We start from the raw sequence: 8,006 nt of genomic DNA, 5'->3' as shown, positions 1-8,006 counted from the left end.
TAAGACTCTCTTAGATTTTCTTTGATAATATAATCTCTCTTATATGTTCAGTTACTTATTTCCGATGAGGTTGGACATTTCAGGTGAATGTTTTGACACTTACTGCTGAAATGACCTTTTCTCCTTAACAACTTCTACAATAGAGAATTTGAGAAAGAACTATTTTGGACAAGATCAGAGAGAGATTTTTGGAAAGATGACAGTCTCCAGATGACAAGGTTGATCAGTGTGGCCACATGCCTGAAAATAGTAAGGAACCTAGTCTGAAGTTTATAACCACATGAGATCCTTTGTGGGATGAAATTGACTATTCAAAGATATTAGATTTGGAAAGCAGGAATGGCGGCGGAAAGTTGTTGGAGGTGGAATCTTATGAAGGTGGTGCTCTCTGGTATATTTTCCGGAGACAAGAGATGTTCCTAAACTGCAGGACTATCTTAACAAGCACTTCAGAGAATTTCGACATACCTATTGTCTTCCTATGGACAAGGTAATCATATGGTAAAATTTTAAATATGAGATTATTAGGTCATATGATATTAAAGGATTGTTAGATGGTTGCCTGAAATCCTCAACAGCTCAAGCCCATCATCATAAGGAATGAAGTCACACCATAAATAAATATTTTTTTACTAATTTATTGGAATGCTATATTAGATTTGTACAAGTTTTAAATGCTATATTTTATGAATAATTCAACTATATTTTCTTTGTGTCCATGGGGGAATTGGAAGCTAAGGAAAAAAAAAAGGCAGTGGAAGTTTGATTGGACGGCAAGTTGGCATGAGCTATCACCCATTTTGGCAAAAAAGAGTTTCAATCAATGAGTATTACTGATAGAATGCAGGAATTCTGGTTGATGTACATGTTTGTAAATGGTTTTTTAATTACACATTTATTTGGTTTTGTAGGTTTATCACCCCATTCATGACCAAACCTTTTGTTTGACTCTAGATCAGCTGAAGAGTATGGTTTGGCTATTTGTCTACTTGTAGCTTTGATTTCATATTGTATAAGTGTTTTTTAGCTCATATATATGCTATGGGCTATTACACAGCAACACAGGCATTGAACCATGGACATTTGTTCGGAAACTGTGTGATGCTGTCTTTATACCTGCTGGCTGTCCTCTGTCAAGTCATAAATTTGAAGGTAAAATGCAATTCCTTTCACTTTTTTTCCCCTTGCTCCAAAGTTGCCTTCAATTTGATCTTTCTACCAGAACAGTGAATATGATCTAAACAGTGGTCCAATTTGAATCTCGAAATGTGGAACATGGTTAACGGCGATTACATTGAGATGATGTAATTTGTGACACTGTGTGCTTGAGGAGGCTTGATTTGGATTACATAAAATAGGCTTTGAAGCAGGTTTATCTCTTTGATGATTTTTATCTGTGGGTTGTTGAAGACCGTCTTAGAAGAGAGTTAGCAATCGTGCATATAAATATATCACCATGCTTGATGTGCATATAAATATATCACCATCTAGGGAAAAAGAAAACTCCAACATTTGAATTTAAAGGCAGGATTGACTCAACAGTTTCGTGTAGTTGTATGTTGCCTTGAGATCTGGTCTCTGCTAAGATGAGAATGAATAAATTGAATGCGCATATCAAGCAATTTTCATGTATTAAATTAACACTATTTTTGTACAAGCTTATTTTACTACTTATTAAAGGTATTTTATGACACTGTATCGATCTATCTCTGTTATGATTTGCTTTGTCAATTGGTTTATGTGTAACATATATCTACCGGTATTACTAGTTTATACAATCATGCATAATGGCTGCAATGGACTTCTTCTTGCCAGAGAATGTTCGGGAATGCATCTGTTTGACTAATGAATTCCGTTTACTTCCCCCGAGGGCCATCGAGCTGAGGAGGATAAGTTGGAGGTATTTCACCTCTACTTGCATATGCATGTTTATGTTATCTTGTCACCATTTTCAGGCATAAGCTGTGGAATGACACTGCTGTTCACGCAAAGGTTTTTCATGTCTTTTGTGGAATTTTTTTTTCCTTTCTATTTGTACTTGACAGATAAAGAAAATGACTCTTCATGCAATGAGCTGGGCATTGAAGTGTTTGGTGCATAATCAAAAGTGAGTGTTTATCATGTTACATTTTTTGTTGAGGTTTGAAGAATTTGATTACATGGACTTTCTGCTCTAGTGTTCCTTGGTTTATCAGAAATAATCGACAGCATTAAACTTGCTAATTTTCAGGTCAACTGTGCCTGAGGAAGGAGGACATAGTTAAGTAGAAAGTTGGAAGAAAGGAAAGTTGAAGGGCTGTCGAATATAAGAAGTTGGTTTGTGGGATATTTCTTCCTAATGTTTGTCGTTCATGTTCTAGATTATCTAGGAGTTCATGCATTTGTAGTTTTGTGTTTTTGATGTCATTCTGGGACGGGACGCGTTCGTATTTAGATATCGTGTCTTCCATGATTTAGTGTGGTTTATGTATGTGTTGTCGTCGGTCATGATGCACCATAATTTTATAATTCTCCGAAAATAAAAAGCTGGTTTGTGGATATTTCTTCCTAATGTTTGTCTTTCATGTTCTGAATTATTTGGGAGTTCATGCGTTTGTGGTTATATTTTGTTGTCCTTCAATGCAGCCATTATCTGAGTTGGGCGTGTTATTGCGATTGGTGTCTTCAATTATGACGAGTACCTGGGAGGTTCGTCGTCTACGTCTTTCCTCTGCTTTCTTTGTTCTACTTGTGGTTGATTTAATTGCCTTATTGATACTTTTGGTTTTTCCTTCATTTGCTATACTTATGAGTCTTGGTATGGTTTGAAAGGTTTTGTTGTCATTAAACTCCGGGTCTCCTTATATGTAAGACTACCTTTGTTGGCGGTCTTTTAAAGCTTGGCGTCAGCAGTTTTGTGGGATACCTTGCAGGTTAGTTTACTGGGGCCTTCATCTGTGTTCTTATGCAACTGTTCTTTCAGGGTTTTGCTATTTTCTTCTCACTGGTGTTGCTTTAATAATTTTTTCTGTGTTATCTGATTTACCTGGACTGTTGGCTGGCCTCTCTCCTCAGCTTTCCAGATACATAAACAACAAATACTACTATCTTACATTGAAAGTTTGCGTGTGAATTCATGGTGTTATAGATATATAGCTGTAAGATTTTATATTTAATGTTGCAAGTCAGTGTCTTTGCAGGTTCATCACTTAGTTGGTTTCAGTCTACTAGGTGTTCGACGAAATGACCAATTATGTGTGGTTTTGTGAATTTGTAAAAACCAACTAATACACCAAAGTCAACACAATCGAATGCGTGTTTCATGTGTATTTTCAATCAATTTGGCCATTTTGTTGTTCTGGTATTCAACCGCTCCGTGTGTTTATTTTTAATTGTTGGTTTATTGTCCGGTTTATGTTTCTTGGTGTTTATGTCGGTGTTGTTGATGTCATTCTTAGGCGAGCCGTAACCGTTGTTAGATCCCAAACTTTTTCTAAAAAAGCTCGGCTGTGTGTCATTCTTATGCGAGCCGCAGCCATGGTTAGATCTACATCCCAAACTTTTTATAAAAACTTCTCGGTTGTCTCTGAATTTCTATTCGTGTCTGTCGTTGCTTACACTCTGTTGATTTATGTTATCTTGTTCCTGGTGGTATATGGGCATTTTTATTTTGTGTTCATAAGTCGTTCAGTTTTGAATTTAACCTTTACGATTTCCTTAGTCCAGATTTGTTTTAAGAGAAAAATTGCTTGGAACTCTCTATTTCTTTCATTCCTTTTGTCTTCCTGGCATATTTATGATTAGGTTAAGTATCTTAGTGAAAATCTAGAATCCAGGATGTGGTGCTATGCTACTGTTTTAATCTCAAACTAATGATTACCTCAAACCTTAATCTCAAGAGTTTGAAACCAGATAAATATTACCTATAGAAATAAAAAAGGTGAAACAAACTCTTAAAGATTTGTCTTTCAAGTATGATGCGTGAGATTCAAATTTGTTCTTCTATTATTGGTTTGTCTGTTGTGGAGATAATCATCTGAAAATAAGAAGTTGGTTTGTGGGATATTTCTTCTTGATGTTTGTCGTTCATGTTCTGAATTATTTGGGAGTTCATGCATTTGTGGTTATATTTTGTTGTCCTTCAATGCAGCCATTATCTGAGTTGGTCGTGTTATTATGGTTGGTGTCTTGAATTATGTCGAGTACCTGGGAGGTTCGTCGTCTACGTCTTTCCTCTGTTTTCTTTGTTCTACTTGTGGCTCATTTAATTGCCTTCTTGATACTTTTGGGTTTTCCTTCATTTGCTATACTTATGAGTCTTGGTATGGTTTGAAAGGTTTTGTTGTCATTAACTCCGGGTCTCCTTATATGTAGGTGTTGCCTTTGTTGGCGGTCTTTTAAAGCTTGGCGTCTACCGTTCTGTGGGATACCTGGCAAGTTAGTTTACTGGGGCCTTCATATGTGTTCTCATGCAATTGTTCTTACAGGGTTTTGCTATTTTCTTCTCATTGGTGTCGCGTTTATGTAAAGATATGCTACTTCTTCAGATCCCGCATGAGAAAGTTTTATCTTTCGAGTCTACTTTTTATTGTCTTTACAATTTATCTTGGGCGTTTAAGCATTGTCTTCTTTAGTCCAAAGATTGTATGTTACAGTGGAACCAATAATTGGAGCTAGGTAAATTTTGCGGCTTTTAGTCTACCTTATACAAGCTTACATCTACAACAAGGTTTTAGATTTTTCTTTTCTTTGATCCAAGCATATTTACAAGTTTTTGTTGTCATGCTTATGAACGCCTTCTCCTTTTGCTTTTGAAATAATCTGTTGTGGTTTCTAAACGTGAATCATAAAATCCTGTCTACTTGCAGGTGCAAAGGCCTAACATAAAACCACTATCTATGGATCTCTCTATTCAGAACTCTTCCTTTTTTCTTAAGTGGCGTCAGTCTACAGAAACTGTCGTCCAATGCTGAGTTGATAGTTCATGAATTTTGAGGGAAGCTTTTGGAAGAGCTTGATTATACATTGGTAAGTTTCAAGGCTTCTCAAAATGACTTATTCTAAATGATTGAAACATAGGTTCACAATGGGGCATTTTTCTACAGGGTTTACTGTGTATTTGTGATTCAAACATAGCATCACAATGAGATGGTGCATTTTCCGTGTGGTTTACTATGTATTTGTGGCAGTCATGGTATTAAAATGGATTTCATAGCCTAAGTATTGAATTGGATTAATTATAGAATGGTCATTGACTCATAAAATATTGCCTTTTATGTTGTATCTGTAAGAGTTGTGGCAATTCAATCTTTGCAAATTCTTTTTAGCTTTCCTGACATAAACAGAACTTTTATAGGTAAGAGATCAGCTGACCAAGGAGATTCGAAAAGGCTACGTGTTTTAAATGTTTTGGGTCATATGGAATGCTTTGGTGTGGGCTGCACTTGGGGGTTTTGTACTAATATTATTTTGAAGAAATATTATGTGTTAAATTTTTTATTTTCCATCACATGTTTACTTTTTATACTGTATTTGCCCTCTTTTTTGTTACTTTCTCTCGGGTTACTCTGTAACTTCATAAATATTCTCATAGAGATGAATTTTTTTACAGCCTTGCATTGAGTTTATTACTGTGCAATGTATTAGTAAACATAGACTCCACATTGAATCTATATCCCCTAAGATCATGTTATTTCTCTTGCTGATATAGTTGTATGAAAATTGAATTTTTTTTCCTGCATGTTCGATGACATTAAGTAATTTTATGTGTTTGATGGCATTAAATTCTAACAAAATGTCTGTCGAAGAAAGTCCCCGTTGTAAACAAAGAGGGAGCTAAGCAGAGATATGCCTCGATTTCCAGAAATCAACCATCGACTTGCATGTGTTAGGCATGACACCTAGCTAGCATGATTGGGCCCTGTAGTGATAGAAAGTGAAACAATGAGAATGTTGCTTATCTAGGTTATCACCTAATTCTGGGCCATCTATCTTTTCAGTGTGCTTTAGTTTTTATGGGTTTGCTCTTGACTATGTAAGTTGTGTCTCATATTCTTCATACGTGTCTATCCAGGTTTTAATTGTGTTTTTTCAGGTTTTTTTTTACTCAAATCAGTGTTGTTTCCCTTCATGATATACACTTAGCATGACCTTTACTAGTCTAAATTTGTTTCCCTTCGATTTGAAATGCCCATTTTTATTCCTCTACTTTCTTTGGTAGATAAATGTTGTGTCGAGTGAGCTCTTCGATCTGTTTGGACATGGTCTGATATATGATTTAAATACTTTACTTGGGAATTCGATTTACGATTTCTGTGCATGGTTTTAGTTTTAGTTTTAGACTTTCAAGGATTGAATTGGATTAGATTTTCAAGAGTTGCATTTCATTTGTTGAGTTGGTGCATTTCATTTCATCACCTAGCATTGGACATTGTAAACCCAAGATGTATGTGGCGAGGTGATTCCAGGCGATGGTAAATCCGCCTTGGGAGAATGAGATAGAGATTCGCCTGTTCGATATGGGGGAGAATATGATGTCTCTGTCTGTGGTGTACAAACTTGGTTTTGAGTTTTGGATCCTTCTAAGTGGGTGGGATTGTGTCAATGAAATGAATTTTGGATGATATTTCTGTTTGGGTAAATAAACATCGATTTTCATGTTGGTGGATTTTGATTCTTCTATCTGGGTTTGTATTCATCTTTGTTTGCACTTTTTAAATTCCCCTGTCAAATGCTGAATTTTAATATCTATCTGTTAATTTTTTTCCCTTTTTCATTGTAGCTTTTGATCACTGATTGGAAGCTTGCGGTGAGTGGTTTTTTTGTTTGCCCGTTGTCCTTGTAACTGTTTTGGTGTTTTTCCTTTTAATTTTCCGGTTTTTGACTTCTCCGTATAGGGTGTGGGATTGGAATAAATTTGTTGACATGAAAACTTACTCCCCTAAGGTCAGTCCTAGGGGGTCCTGCCTCAAAGTGATGTTGGTACATTCAATGTTGAGGATAGAAGTGAAACCATGGAGATCGTTACTTCTCCAAGTAAAGAAGTTGAGAATGATATGGGGATGATGAACAAGAAGAGCGAGATTGATGGGGATAGAGAGAGGATGTCAATTGGGAGGAGAACAGTAGTGATGGATTGAACATATCGAAGTGGAGCTTAAATGGGATTGGACCTATCTGTTCCTTTGATGTTGCTGCAGTATCAACTTCCCAATTTAAGTGCTTTCTTAGCCAACTTCTATACATGAATATTAGTAATTTATTTCATGAAAATTTTGATTAGTATCCTTATTAAGGGAACTGTAATGAAAAGTTGTGGAGGTGAATTTTGGATGGAAATTGAACTAGCTGTGATTTTTGGAAGCATACAAACTATTGTCATATCATTGATCATTACCTGCCCTCACAACAACATTATCCCGCTGCAACGTACGGGCTGTCAGCTGGTATTTCATCAACACAATTGACCTAATCACTTTTTTTTTTTTGAAACAAACAGGAAAGAGTTCTTGATATCATTCATAAGAACTTGTAAGAACAAAGACTTGCACAAGGGGAAAAAACAGCAGTAGAATCCCCACACAATACGAAGATAAACTTGTCGAACAGAAAAAAAGATGACCAGAGTAGATTTAATGGTAACAAAAGTCAATACGCCTAGTCAAGCTATATGCATGAATCTTCGATCTCGATCAACAACCTCCATGAGAAACCCGGGACCCTCCTCTATCCAAATGCTGGGTCCATCAGATTGCAAAGCTACTCTTGCCAAAGAGTGGACTGCTGCATTCCCATTCCGACGGACATGCTCAATCCTCCAGTAATTAAATTCCACTCCAAAACCCGTCCTGTTACACGATTCATCAAGGCCTGCATCCCAATTCCCCAAGGGGCTGCCAAACCTCCAATTTTGAACTCCCTGAAACACCTTGTCCTGGCAAAAGAGAGGGAGCGACTGAAATTCAGGAATTGCATACCCATTTGCAAGCTTAGCCAAATACTCCGAGTTCATAAACTACTGCTCATGT

General features: G+C 36.5%; 1 long non-coding RNA gene across 1 annotated transcript; it reads left to right on the top strand.

The window, feature by feature from the left end:
* Positions 1–2,329: 2,329 nt before the first annotated feature.
* LOC120015621 lies at positions 2,330–7,357 on the top strand. The gene is made up of 7 exons (XR_005471799.1): positions 2,330–2,688; positions 2,812–2,912; positions 4,130–4,192; positions 4,354–4,416; positions 4,848–5,007; positions 6,761–6,787; positions 6,876–7,357. It is a non-coding gene; the product is annotated as an uncharacterized LOC120015621 (long non-coding RNA).
* Positions 7,358–8,006: the final 649 nt, after the last annotated feature.

The sequence above is a fragment of the Tripterygium wilfordii genome, chromosome 14 (assembly GCF_013401445.1).
Source record: "Tripterygium wilfordii isolate XIE 37 chromosome 14, ASM1340144v1, whole genome shotgun sequence".
NCBI classification, from domain to species: domain Eukaryota; kingdom Viridiplantae; phylum Streptophyta; class Magnoliopsida; order Celastrales; family Celastraceae; genus Tripterygium; species Tripterygium wilfordii.
This window is presented reverse-complemented; position numbering and strand designations above follow the sequence as displayed.